Raw genomic sequence first — 13,712 nt, forward strand, 5'->3', positions numbered from 1 at the left:
AATCATTTTTTAATCATCTCTAAAATGAATCGCATGAGCCCAGTACAAAACTGGGGAAATGTGGAGTCATCTGAGAGAGAAGACCAGAGCCATCACCAGCAGAGTTGTCAGCTCTGTTCACCAACATACACAGGAAAGGCTACATTTTGCAGGCAACCTACAAATGAACCTGCACAAAACAGTACAGCCCCTTTCACCGATGCTATGCACTTGGTACTTTCCATTCTGTTCTGTGATGTATTACTTTATTTCATTCTAGTTCATGAATAACAGGAAAGTCTGTCTCAGGGCTCACAGTTCTATTGATCAGTTTCAGGCTTGCACCAGCGCACTTTGGAAAGTTCCTCTCCAGGGTGCCAGTGTGTATCCCCTCCACTCAGCACTCCGGGTCCTGCAACCAGGGTTCAGAGAAGCAGAGCCAGTGTCCCCTGCGGGATGGTGACTGGGAGGCTTCATGAACACTTGATGCAGGACTTGTCCAGGCAGGGGTATATATGTGGGATTTGTGAGGGCTAAGCCGTCTCAGGCTTCACCCTCCTGAGAGAGCAGGACCTGTGATCAGAGCAGCAGATGGGGTTATGCTGAGATGACAGGGACCACAGTTTCTCACTCCTGCTGCTTGTCCATCCCACATTACCAACACCCTCACTCCAGGACATGGAGCAGCCACACCTGCGGCCTGGCAGAGAGAAAAGAGGGTAGATAAGCATGAACTACTCCTTGGCTCATCCACTGGCCAAGTGTGACCTTGGCAAGGGCAACTGTGCTAGAAGAGGAGAGAGAACGACATTTGTGAACATTTCAAAGTTGGTCACAAAGAGGATGTAGCATTCTAAAAGACAAACTGGGGAGGGGTAACTGCCTCAGCCAGTGCTTCTCACCAGGACAGGGGCCAGGGAGTGTGCCCACATGGGTGGCAACACCATCTTCCACTGCTTTCCCAGGCACATTAACAGGGAGCTGGATGGGAAGTGGAGGAACCAGGACTAGAACCAGTGCCCATAGGGGATGCCAGCGCTGCAGGTGGCAGCTTAACCTGCTGCACTTCAGTGCCGGCCCCAAGTTCTTGCTCTTCCTATCTGTGAGCCCTACACTTGGAGCTTCTTTGGATCTATTCTTACTTTCCTAGTTGCTTTTTCCATCTTGTTTTAGCTTATGGTTCCCTTCACCCCTGTAATCTGACCTAAGCTGCATTTTTCAGTGTTTTAAAGACTTCTTAACAATTTTTGGTCCCTAAATGTCATCCTTCCTTGCTCCTAGTATTTTATGAATTATTTTGTTATTTCGGCAGACTAGTGCGGAAGTAGACAAATTTACCCAAACAGGGTCTTCAGGTAGTCTTTAAGGATATTCTGAAAAGTTCGTAGTAGGGTCAGTGTTGTTGCACAGAGAGCTAAGCTGCCACGTGTGACACCAGCATCCTATATCAGAGTGCTGGTTCAAGTCCCAGCTGCTCTGCTTCCAATCCTGTTCCCTGATAATGTTCCTGAGAATACAGCAGAAGATGGGCTAAGTCCTTACCACCCACATAGGAGATCTGGATGGAGTTCAGGGCTCCTGACTTCAGCCTGGCCCATCCCCAGCCATTGAAGCCATTTGAGAAGTTAACCTGCAGAAGGAAGATTCTCTCTCTCTCTCTCTCTCTCTCTCTCTCTCCCTTTTCAAATAAATCCTTTTTATAAGTTCCTAGTATATAGGGGCAGGCATTTGGGGCAGTGGTTAAGATGCCACTTGGGTCACCCTCATCCCATATTAGAGTGCAACTTTGAGTCCTGGCTGCTCTAGCTCCCTACTAATTCACCTTGGACAGCAGTGGAAGATGGCCCAAGTGCTTGGGCTTCAGCCATGTATGTGGGAGACCTGGATGGAATTCCAGGCTCTTGGCTCCAGCCCTGGCTGTTGCAGCCATTTGGGGAGTGAACTAGCAGACAGAGGCTCTCTCGCTCTCTCTCTCTCTCTCTCTCTCTCACACACACACACACACATTTTTTAAAATACTTTTAAGTTCCTAGTATGTAAAGGTGTTATAGTTTTATTATATTGTATTCAGAGAATGTTATTTATTTCTCTATATTGGGAGCAACATTATCAAGATTGTATTTGTTGCCTAAAACATGGTCAAGCTGTTCATGTATATTAGTGAAAAGGTATGGACGGGTTGTTCACTTTCTCTAATGAGCAACTCTTGGGATTCCATCCTAGAGGTCAAAGTGCTGCTGCCAGCCAACCTATATGTGCTGTTGGAGAAGAATCTGATTTAGATGTTGCAAAGCAACTTTTAGGTTAACTTACCTCATGATTTTTTAAAAAATGTATTTGTTTATTTGAAATTCAGAGTTACACAGAAAGAGGAGAGGCAGAGAGAGATGTCTTCCATCTGCTGGTTCACTCCCCAGATGACCACAATGGCTGGAGCTGTGCCAATCTGAAGCCAGGAGCCAGGAGCTTCCTCCAGGTCTCCCATGCAGGTGCAGGGGCCCAAGAACTTGGGCCATCTTCTACTGCTTTCCCAGGCCATAGCAGAGCTGGATTGGAAGTGGAGCAACCGGGACTCGAACTGGCACCTATATGGGATGCTGGCGCTACAGGCGACAGCTTTACCCGCTATGCCACAGCACCGGCCCCTACCTCATGATTGCCCTAAAGACTCACTCCTACTCTTTGCATTTTGGGATTCTGTGTTTGGAGTTTTTCAGTTATGTTACCAAGAACAACTCTTGCCTGTGGTGATTTGAGCTGCAGTCTTATTTTTCTATCAATCTGACCCCATGTACTGTTTATCTTCCAGGAATGTCTCAGCATCTCTGGTGGTCCACAAGCACCTATTGTTTTCCTGTGTACTGTTAAGAATTTATTCTTGGGAGCTGGCGCTGTGGCATAGTGGGTAAAATTACCACCTGCAGCACCAGCATCCCATATGGAGACCGGTACGAGTCCTTGGCTGCTCCACTTCCAATCCAGTTCCCTGCTAACGTGCCTGGGAAAGCAGCAGCAGAAAATGGTCCAAGTGCTTGGACCTCTGCACCCTTGAGAGAACCAAATGGAGTTACAAGCTCCTGGCTTTAGCCTGGCCCTGCCCTGGCTATTTCAGCCATTTGGGGAGTGAGCCAGCAGATGGAATCTCTCTTTCTCTATCTTTCCCTTTCTGTGTAATACTGCCTTTCAAATAACTAGATATTTTATTTTTATTTTTATTTTTATTTTTTGACAGGCAGAGTTAGACAGTGAGAGAGAGAGAGAGAGACAGAGAGAGTTCTTCCTTCCATTGGTTCACTCCCCTAATGGCCGTTACGGCCGGCGCTGCGCCGATCTGAAGCCAGGAGCCGGGTGCTTCCTCCTGGTCTCCCATGCAGGTGCCAAGCACTTGGGTCATCCTCCGCTGCCCTCCCAGGCCACAGCAGAGAGCTGGACTGGAAGAGGAGTAACCGGGACTAGTATCCGGTGCCCCAACTGGGACTAGAACCCCGGGGTGCTGGCGCCGCAGGCGAAGGATTAGCCAAGTGAGCACGGTACCGGCCCCAAATAACTAAATCTTTTTAAAAAAATGATTCTTGAAAACATTTTTCTTCCCAGTTCATGGGATACTGAGTACAACGTGGGCTATATCTACCAATTTGCTCCAATCATCCTTTTTTTTTTTTTTTTTAGATATTTTCGGTATTATTTTCACCATGTAAATGTAATTTTCCCCCCTTTGGCTTCCTAAATGGTCATTGCTGGTATGTCGAAAAACCTATCAATAACTTTGTAGAATACTTTGTAATCTGTGTACAGCTTCCCCTGTGTTTTGGCATGAGATTCCATCTGTTTTATTGACCAAAAGAAAAATCACTCCACAGGCAAGTTATGAAAGAATCATTTTTGGAAGATGTCAAACGAGGAACTGATGGAAAGGAGAGAAGATACACATTTTGCAGAGCTGAACGGCTCACTGCAAAAATTACCAGAACTGCCTCAACCCCCCCCCCAAAAACAACATCATCCTCAAGTGATTCTACCATGGATTCTTCCACATATTTCTTCCCTCTATCCTCAATCCTCAAATTTTCCGTTTTTTTTATGAGGACAATGGGTCATGCACAGCATTTAACAGTTCAACTGTTTGAATGCCCATTGTTTTAGCCCAGGATTCCAAGGAAACAGGCTTTGGGCCATGACAGGACGTCTCCGGACAGACTATACAAAGAAGTCCCACTTGGAAGAGCGTGTAGGAGGCAGAACAGAGAGGGTTCCCATGTGCCTGGCTCTCACTCTCAGTTCTTGTTCTTTTTGGTTGACGTTTACCCCACAGGCATCATTAAGTCCCCCGCACTTGTAGTTTATGGCAGCAAAAGTGGTGGGAGTAAGCAGCAAGGCCTGTGTGTGGCTCATTGTCTCTAGCTGTACAGCAGCATCCAAGGGTGAAGACCAAATACTCCCAGGCGAGTTCCAAGTTCACCTGGGAATTGGAGTAGACATCTGTGCAGGCTAATGGCCTCTCTCTGAAGGAAAAATAAAACTCAAATCTCCATGACAAGCAGGTGGTTCCAGTTGGAAAGCAGGCACCTACCATGCAGTACGCAGTACTCACCTGGAGACAGAGACACGGTCAGTGTCTTCTTTGAGGTTCACATTTCAAAGAGATGGCTCCAAGGCCCCCTAAGAAAGACAGACATTCTTGGGTTTTCTGCTGGTAAAAAGGCTTACATGCAACTGGCCCTGCGGCTCACTTGGCTAATCCTCCGCCTGCAGCACTGGCACCCCGGGGTTCTAGTCCCGGTTGGGGCGCCGGATTCTGTCCCGGTTGCCCCTCTTCCAGTCCAGCTCTCTGCTGTGGCCCGGGAAGGCAGTGGAGGATGGCCCAAGTGCTTGGGCCCTGTACCCCATGGGAGACCAGGAGGAAGCACCTGGCTCCTGGCTTCCGATCGGCGCAGGAAGGAAGACATTTCTCTCTGTCTCTCTCTGTCTAACTCTACCTGCCAAAAAAAAAAAAAAAAAAAAAGCTTACATGCAAGTTTTCTCAAGGAAATACGCTTTAAAAAAAGTGAAGAAGGAAAATCCTTTTCCCTTCTGTCAACAAGGAAAATTCAATTTTATGCTTATTTGCTTGTGCAATTTCCTCCCTTTCTTACCCTTTTTTTATAATAACATTACAGTTTTCTTTTTAAAAAAGATTTCATTATTTATTTAAAAGTCAGAGCTTTGGGGGTGGCAAGAGAGAGAGAGAATCTTCCATCCACTGGCTCGGTCTCAAATGACCACAATGGCTGGGGCTGGGCCAGACCAAGCCAGGAACCTAGAGGTCCATCCGGGTCTCCCACGTGGGTACAGGATCTGAAGCACTTGTATCACCTTCTGCTGCTCTCCCAGGCACATTAGCAAGGAGCTGGATTGGAAGTGGAGCAACCGGGGTTCAAACCAGCACTCATATGGGATACCCATGTCTCGGGTGGTAGCTTAACCCACTGAACCACAATGCCAGTTTTCTAGTTACATCTGTTTCTGTTTCTTTCTCTGAGTAGTTTGCAACTGCCCAACTATCCGACAAGTCCATAGCGAGATGCAAAGAAAAGCAATTAACAGAATGACAATGGAACGATGTGGGGGAGGCTGAATCCGGAGAGGCCTAGAGGAACTTCCTGAGCCTGCCTCGAATTTGAAAACCTGACTTTAAGTTTCAAATCCCTGGTAGCAAACACCCCAGCCCCAGGGCGCTTCTGCCTAAGGATCATTAAGGTGGTATCACAGGAGTGGCTAAGACCCTTTTGCGTCACAACACCCCACCCCTTGCCCACATCTGCGCATCCGCTCTGTACCATCCGCTCTGTACCTCAGCTATATATACACCTCCCTTTTACAATAAAGTGAGACCTGCTTCGACTGGGCTCCACACCGTGCCTGATTGTCCCCCAGGTTTGGGGAAGGCTGAGTGGCGGGTGGCGCACTTTCCCCTCCTTGGTCAAGGCAATCTGCGGGCAGCCTGCCTAATTCTCCGGCGGTGGCGAGGAACAGTCACCGCAGAACGAATTTTAAAATTTAGTATACAGTAGTTCTCCTTTCTCCACAGAGGCTATGTTTCAAGATCCCCAGTGGATGCTTAAACCTGAAATAACAAAACCCTGTAGAGTGGTCCTTTAGCATTCTCAGGGGATTGGTTCCAGGGCCTCTGCAGATACCAATATCTGTAGTCGCTCAAGTCCTTACATAAACTGGCCTAGTAGCTGCATCAAACCTATGCATATCTTCTTGTGTCTTATAAAGGACCTCAAGATCACTTGTAATACATAATGCAATATAAATGCTTTGTACATCCTTGTTATACTGCATTGTTTAGGAAATAATAGAAAGAAAAATAGCTTTACATACTCAGCACCGGCACACTTTTTTCAAGTATTTTTGTTCCAGGGTTGGTTGAATCCCCACATGAAGAACCCATGGATACAGAAGGCCTCTTGTCACTGAATGCCTTTTCCATCTTTAAGCACTTGCCATGCGCAGTGGTATGAGACTCAACAGTATAACGAGCATAAATTTCGTTTCCCTTCTTCAGATGTCACAGATGAAAGAGCCATTCATACTGTAGATCTTAGCAATGTCAATATAAATGTTTCATTCCTTTTTGTGTCAAGACCTTTTACCTTTTCACTTAAAGGAAACATTATAGCTTCTCTTTAGCATATCCGAATTGCCAGCATCGTTACTCTTGCTCTTCAGGGCCATTATTAAGTAAAACAAGGGTTACTTGAACACAAGCACTGTGATAGCATCACAGTTGGTCTGATCATCAAGATGGCTAATAAGGAAATAACGAGCAGGCAGCATATACAGCATGGATATTCTGATAACGGGATGATTCAAGTGCCAGGATGGATGGTAGAGGATGGCACAAGATTTCATCAGGGGCTGGCATTGTGGTGCACCGGGTTAAGCTGCCACTTGCAACACTGATATCCCATATCAGAGTGCTGGTTCAAGTCCAAGCTGCTCAGCTTCCAATCCACCTTCCTGTTAATGTGCTTGAGAAGATAGTGCATAATGGCTCAAGTCCTTGGGCCCCTGCCATCCATGTGGGAGACCTGGATGGAGCTCCTGGTTCCTGACTTCAGTCTGGCCCAGCTCTGACTGGTGTGGACATTTGGGGATGAATCAGTGGAGGGAAGAACTCTCTTGCTCTCTCTCTGCCTCTGTCTCTTTTTCTCTGTTCTTCTGCCTTTCAAATAAATAAATCTTCTAAAAAATATTTCATCAAGGTGCTCAGAATGGCATGCAGTGTAGAACTTACAAGCTATTTATTTCTAGAATTTTCCATTTAGTATTTCAGATCATGGTAGACCAGCACTGTGGTGTAGAAGATTAAGCCTCCGTCTGCAGTACCAACATCCCATATGGGCACCAGTTCAAGTCGCAGCTGGTCCTCTTCTGATCCAGCTCTCCACTATGGCCTGGGAAAGCAGTGGAAGATGATCCAAGTGCTTGGGCCCCTGCACCCACATGGGAGACCCAGAGGAAGCTCCTGGCTCCTGGCTTCGGATCAGCACAGTTCCAGCCATTGCGGTGAATTGGGGAGTGAACTAGCAGATGAGAGACACCTCTCTCTCTCTCTCGCTCGCTCTCTCTCTCTCTTTAAATAAACATCTTTGCAATTTTTTTAAAATTTATTTGACAGCTAGAGTTAGACTGTGAGAGAGAGAGGCAGAGAGAAAGACAAAGAGAGAGGTCTTCCTTCTGTTGGTTCACCCCCCAAATGGCCACCACAGCTGGAGCTACACTGATCCGAAGCCAGGAGCCAGGTGCTTCTTCCTGGTCTCCCACGTGGGTACAGGTGCCCAAGCACTTGGGCCATCCTTCACTGCCTTGCCGGGCCCCAGCAGAGAGCTGGACTGGAAGAGGAGCAACCGGGACCAGAACCCGGCATCCATATGGGATGCTGGTGCCTCAGGATTAACCAAGTGAGCCACAGCACTGCCCCACCCCCTGCCGCCTCTCTATAACTCTGCCTTTTAAATAAATATTTCAAAAGAAAATAAAGTTTATTGGGCCCGTAGTCCTGGAGGCTGGGAAGTCCAAGGGCATGGCCACTTCAACTCAAGGTGGAAAATAGAAGGGCAAGTGGGCACACGCAGAAGAGAGCAAACACAAGGGGCAGCCTCGCTTTACAACAACCCACTCTGTAATGAATCCAATTCCAGAAGAGCAAGAACTCACTACCTGGAGAACTAACCCAGTCCCTCGAGAAAGGCAATAACCCCTTTTTACTAATCATCTCTTAAAGGCCCCACCTTACACCACCACCACAATGGCAATCAAATTCCAACATGAGGGGCCGGCACTGTGGTGTAGCAGGTAAAGCCACCGCCTCCACTGCAGGCATCTCATATGGGCACCGGTTCAAGTCCTGGCTGCTCCACTTCCAATCCAGCTCTCTGTTGTGGCCTGGGAAAGCAGTAAAAGACAGCCCAAATCCTTGGACCCCTGCACCCACGTGGGAGACCCGGAAGAAACTCATGGTTCCTGGCTTTGGATTGGCTCTGTGCCAGCTTTTGTGGCCATCTGGGGAGTAAACCAGCAGATGGAAGATCTCTCTCTCTCTCTCTCTCTCTGCCTCTCTGTAAGTCTGCCTTTCAAATAAACAAATCTTTAAAAAATTCCAACATGAGTCGTGGTAGAGATAAACTACATCCAAACCGTAGCAGGACCATGCTTTTTCTACGAGCTGTCCAGCCCCGCTGTGCCTTGATGCTATCAAGTCATCTTAGACTGGCACCAGGCCAGTCCTGCCAAGTTTCTGCCCTGTGGTGTTTACAGGACAGGCAGTGAGCCTTCCAGGAAAAGATACCATCTAGAAAGTCCCACCTCAGCCGATCCCCTGTCTGCAATCTCTGACCTTTGTCCTCTCAAGGCTATCTCATTCCCCTTTCGAGGTCCCAAAAAGTTGTGCTGCTGGGAGCTACTCGAAAATTCATCTACCTGCTCACCTCTTCTGTGGCATCTGCAGGGATGGATTAGGGAAGAATGCTAATAGCTATTGCTGGTTCACCATCTTTTTTAAAAAGATTTATTTATTTGAAAGTCAGAGTTACACAGAGAGAGAAGGGCAGGCAGAGAGGTCTTCTATCCTCTGGTTCACTCCCCAACTGGCCTCAACAGCCAGAGCTGCAGCAATCTAAAGCCAGGAGTCAGGAGTCAAGAGCTTTCTCTGGGTCTCCCACATGAGTTCAGGGGCCCAAGGACTTGGGCCATCTTCCACTGCTTTCCCAGGCCATAGCAGAGAGCTGGATTGGAAGTGGAGCAGCTGGGTCTCAAACCAACACCTATATGGGATGCCGGCACTGCAGGTGGTGGCTTTACCTGCTACACCACAGCACTAGCACCCACCATCTTTTTTTAAAATATTTATTTTTATTTATTTGAAAAAGTTGCAAAGACAGGTAGAGACAGACAGAGAGAGAAAGGTCATCCATCCACTGGTTCACTCCCCAAATGGCTGCAATGGCTCCGAAGCCAGGAGCCAGGAGCTTCTTCCAGGTCTCCCACATGGGTGTGGGGGCCCAAGGATTCAAGCCACTCTCTGCTGCTTTCCCAGACATATTAGCAGGGAGCTGGATTGGAAGTGGAGCAATCGGGACTCAAACCTAAGTCCATATGGCATGCAGGTGCTGCAGGCCAGGGCTTTAACATGCTGCACCACAGCACCGGTCCTTGGTTCACCATCTTCATTTGGAGAGTGAATAAGAGATATTCCTTCCCCCTCTTCTATAGTTCTGCTGTTTGAATAAATAAATGTTTATTAGGGAGCAGATGTTGTGACCCTGAAAACTAGGCTGTCACTTGGCATTTGGGATGCCCACATCTCTTATCAGAGTACTAATTTGGACTTCTCAGCTTCCGATCCAGCTCCCTGCTAATGCACCTTGGAAGACAGGGGAAGATAACCCAAGTGCTTGGGTTCCTGCCACCCATATCTGGTTCCTGGTTCCTGGCTTCAATCTGGCCCAGCCTCCGCCATTGCGGACATTCAGGGAGGAATCCAGTGGGCGTAAAATCTCTGCCTCTCCCTCTCTCTGTCACTCAGCCTTCCAAATAAATAAACAGATAAATTGTTTTAAAATATATCAGATTTGGGGCAGGTGTTTAGCACAGCAGTTAATCCACTGTATCTCATATGCAGAATACATGATTCAAGTCCCAAGCTTGGCTTCTGATTCTAGCTTCTTGCAAATATGCACCCTGGAAGGCAGCAGGTGATGGCTCAAATACTTGAGTCCCTGAGATCCACGTGGGAGACCTAGATTGACTTGCAGGCACCTGACTATTTGGGGCGAGAACAAGCAGATGGAAGATCTCTCTCTCTCTCTCTCTCTCTCTCTCTCTCTCTCTGTCACTCTTTCAAATAAAATAAATCTCTTTTTTTAAAAAAGAGGGGTGGGCATTGTGGGGTAGTGGGTAAAGCCACTGCCTAGGATGCCAGCACCCCATATGGGCACTGGTTCATGTCCCAGCTGCGCCACTTCCCATCCACTTCCCTGCTAACGCACCTGCGAAAGCATCAGGAGATGGCCCAAGTGTTTAGCCTCCTGCACCCACGTGGGAGATCCAGCTGAAGCTCCTGGCTCCTGCCTTCGGCCTGGCCCAGTCCTGGCTGTTACAGTCATCTGGGATGGAAGATCCCTCTCTGTGTCTCCCTCTCTCTTTGTAACTCTGCCTTTCAAATAAATAAATAAATCTTTTTAAAAAAGAAAGATTTGTTATATCTTCATAAATTTTCATCTAGGTCTTTATGACTTCACATTTTCACATTTAAACCTCTAATTTTTCATGAATTTATTATGTGGCATTAGGGAAGAATTTAATCTGGATTTTTTTAACTGGATAGACATTTGTCAAGCAATAATTAATTATACAATCCACCTTTTGCTGTCTGTTGGGAAATGCATGCTGAAGTTTTGGATATAGTTTAGTGCATTCCTTGACTTTCTACTGTGTTTCATGTATTCGTTTGTTTCAGAAAATAGAATTAAAAGGTAAGTTTATTTGGGAAAATAAAACTAAGGAATAAGGATAGGTATTTGCCTAGCAGTTAAGACACCCGCATCCCATATCAGAGTGCCTGGGTTCATTTCCCAGCTCCAACTTCCACTTCCAGCTTCCTGCCAATGCAGACCCTGGGAGGCAGCAAGTGATGATTCAAGTTCACGTACATTGAGTTCCTTTGCTCCTGGCTTCAGAACCCCTGACATCGTGGGCATTTGGGGAGTGAAACTGCAGATGAGAGTGCTCTCTCCTCTTTCTAATAAATAAAAGGTAAATTAATAAATTAAATAATGAATCATTCTTTTTTAAAAAAATGGAGTAATTAAGACAGTCCCAGATAAACAAAAACTGAGAATTCACTGCTAGCAGACTTGCCCTACAAAAAAGACTGAAGGGAGTATGCTAAAATGAAGACACTGAGCAGTAACCCAAATTCAGATGAAGAAAGAAAGAACAGTGTTGACGGTAATTACTCAAGGAGACCTAAAATTCTGTATTCACATAGTTTTTTTGTTTATACGTCCTCTGTTTTGCTATAACCCACACTGATGGGCACACAATATATAAAGATGCAACGTATGACAACAGCGACATAAAGAAGCAAGACATTTTTGTGTTATCAAAATTAAACATATATTAATCTGAATTAGATTGTTGTTATCAATTAAGATGTTAATTTCGGGGCCAGCATTGTGGCATAGCGAGTTAAGCCAGCACCTGCAATGCCAGCATCCCATATGGGCACTGGTTGGAGTCCTGGCTGCTCCACTTGCCAACCAGCTCCCTGCTAATGTTCCTGGAAGAGTAGTAGAAGATGACCCAAGTCCTTGGGCCCCTGCCACCCATGTGGACCCCTGCCACCCGGAAGAAGCTCCTGGCTCCTGGCTTTGGTCTGGTCCAGCCCCGGCAGTTGAGTGAACCAGTGGATGGAAGATCTCTTCCTCTGTCTTTCCTTCTCTTCCTCTATAACTCAGCCTTTCAAATAAATAAATAAATTTTTTAAAAGATGTTAATTTTAATCCCCGTATGGTTTGAGTGCAGCCACTTCAAAATCCACATTGCCAATGCAACAGAAGAGGAGCCTGTAATTAGGCTCCTGACTGGGATTAAATACCTTTATAAACGGACTTGATGGAGGCAGCTGGTTCCCTCTTGCCCCTCTGCCTTCTGCCATAGGAAGACACAGCAAGAAGGCCTCACCACATGCTGTTACCTTGAATGACAGCATCGGTCTTGGACTTCCCAGCCTCCAGGTTGTGAGAAAATAAATTTCTGGATCTTTATTAATTACCCAGTCTGTGGTATACATAGCAGAAAAAAAAAAAACAGACTAAGGCATTCACTCCTAGATGACACTTGCACTCCGAAGAGTCTAAGACTTCTACACTGGAAACTACAACATTGCTGAGAGATTAAAGATCTAACTAAAGGGGCTGTGGTGTAGTGGGTAAAGCCACTGCCTGCAATGCCAGCATCCCATTTGGCCGCCGGTTTGAGTCCTGGATGCTCCACTTCCGATCCAGCCCTCTGGTATAGCCTGGGAAAGCAGTAGAAGATGGCCCAAGTCCTTGAGCCCCTGCACCTGCGTGGGAGACCCAGAAGAAGCTCCTGGCTCTTGGCTTCGGATCTGTGCAGTTCCAGCCATTACAGCTCCAGCCATTGCGGCCAATTGGGGAGTGAATCAGAAGATGGAAGACCTCTCTATCTGCCTCTTTCTCTCTCTGTATAACTCTTTCAAATAAATAAATCTTTTTTAAAATCTAAGTAAATAGAAAGATATACCATTTTCATTGATTGGAAGATTGCATGAAGTACTGATCCATGCTATGACATGAAAAAAACCTTGGAAATTATATTAAGTGAAAGATGGCAGACAGACAATGCCACATAGTGTATGCTTTCACTTATATAAATGTCCAGAAAAGGCAAATCCATAGAGACTGAAAGTAGATTAGTGGTTGCCAGAGGTTGGAAGGAGGGGAGAATTACTAGTAATGGATATGAGGTTACTTTATGAAAATGTTCTGGAGCCCATGATGTAGGTTAAGTCTCCACCTACGGCACTGGTGTGACATATGGGTACCGGTTAGTGTCCAGGCTGCTCCTCTTCTGATCCAGTTCTCTGCTGATGGCCTGGGAAAGCAGTAGAAGATGGCCCAAGTGCTTGGGTCCCTGCACCCACGTGGGATACTTGGAAGAAGCTCCTGGCTCCTGGCTTCGGATCAGCCCAGTTCTGGCCATTCCAGCCATTTGAGGAGTGAACCAGCAGATGGAAGACCCCTCTCTCTCTCTTTATCTGCCTCTCTTTGTCTGTAACTCTACCTCTCAAATAAATAAAATCTTTAAAAAAAAATGTTCTGGAATTAGATAGTGGTAATGATGCTAGAAATCATGGAGTTGTATACTCTTACATGGTAAATTTTATGGTATGAGAATTATATCTCAAAAAATAAATATCAGAAAAGATGAAGGCAGGCTGGCATTTTGACATAGCGAATAAAGGTGCCACCTGCAACAGCAGCATCCCGTATGGGTGTCAGTTTGAGTCCCAGATTCTCTACTTCTGATCCAGCTCCCTGCTAATGCTCCTGGGAAAGCAGTAGAACATGGCCCAAGTACTTTGGGCCCCTGCCATCCATGTGGGAAACCCAAATGAAGCTCCTGGTTTGGGTCTGGCCCAGCCTCAGCCATTGTGGCCATTT

Source organism: Oryctolagus cuniculus, chromosome X, assembly GCF_051225735.1.
Source record: "Oryctolagus cuniculus isolate XC-2025 breed Fujian yellow rabbit chromosome X, ASM5122573v1, whole genome shotgun sequence".
NCBI classification, from domain to species: Eukaryota; Metazoa; Chordata; class Mammalia; order Lagomorpha; family Leporidae; genus Oryctolagus; species Oryctolagus cuniculus.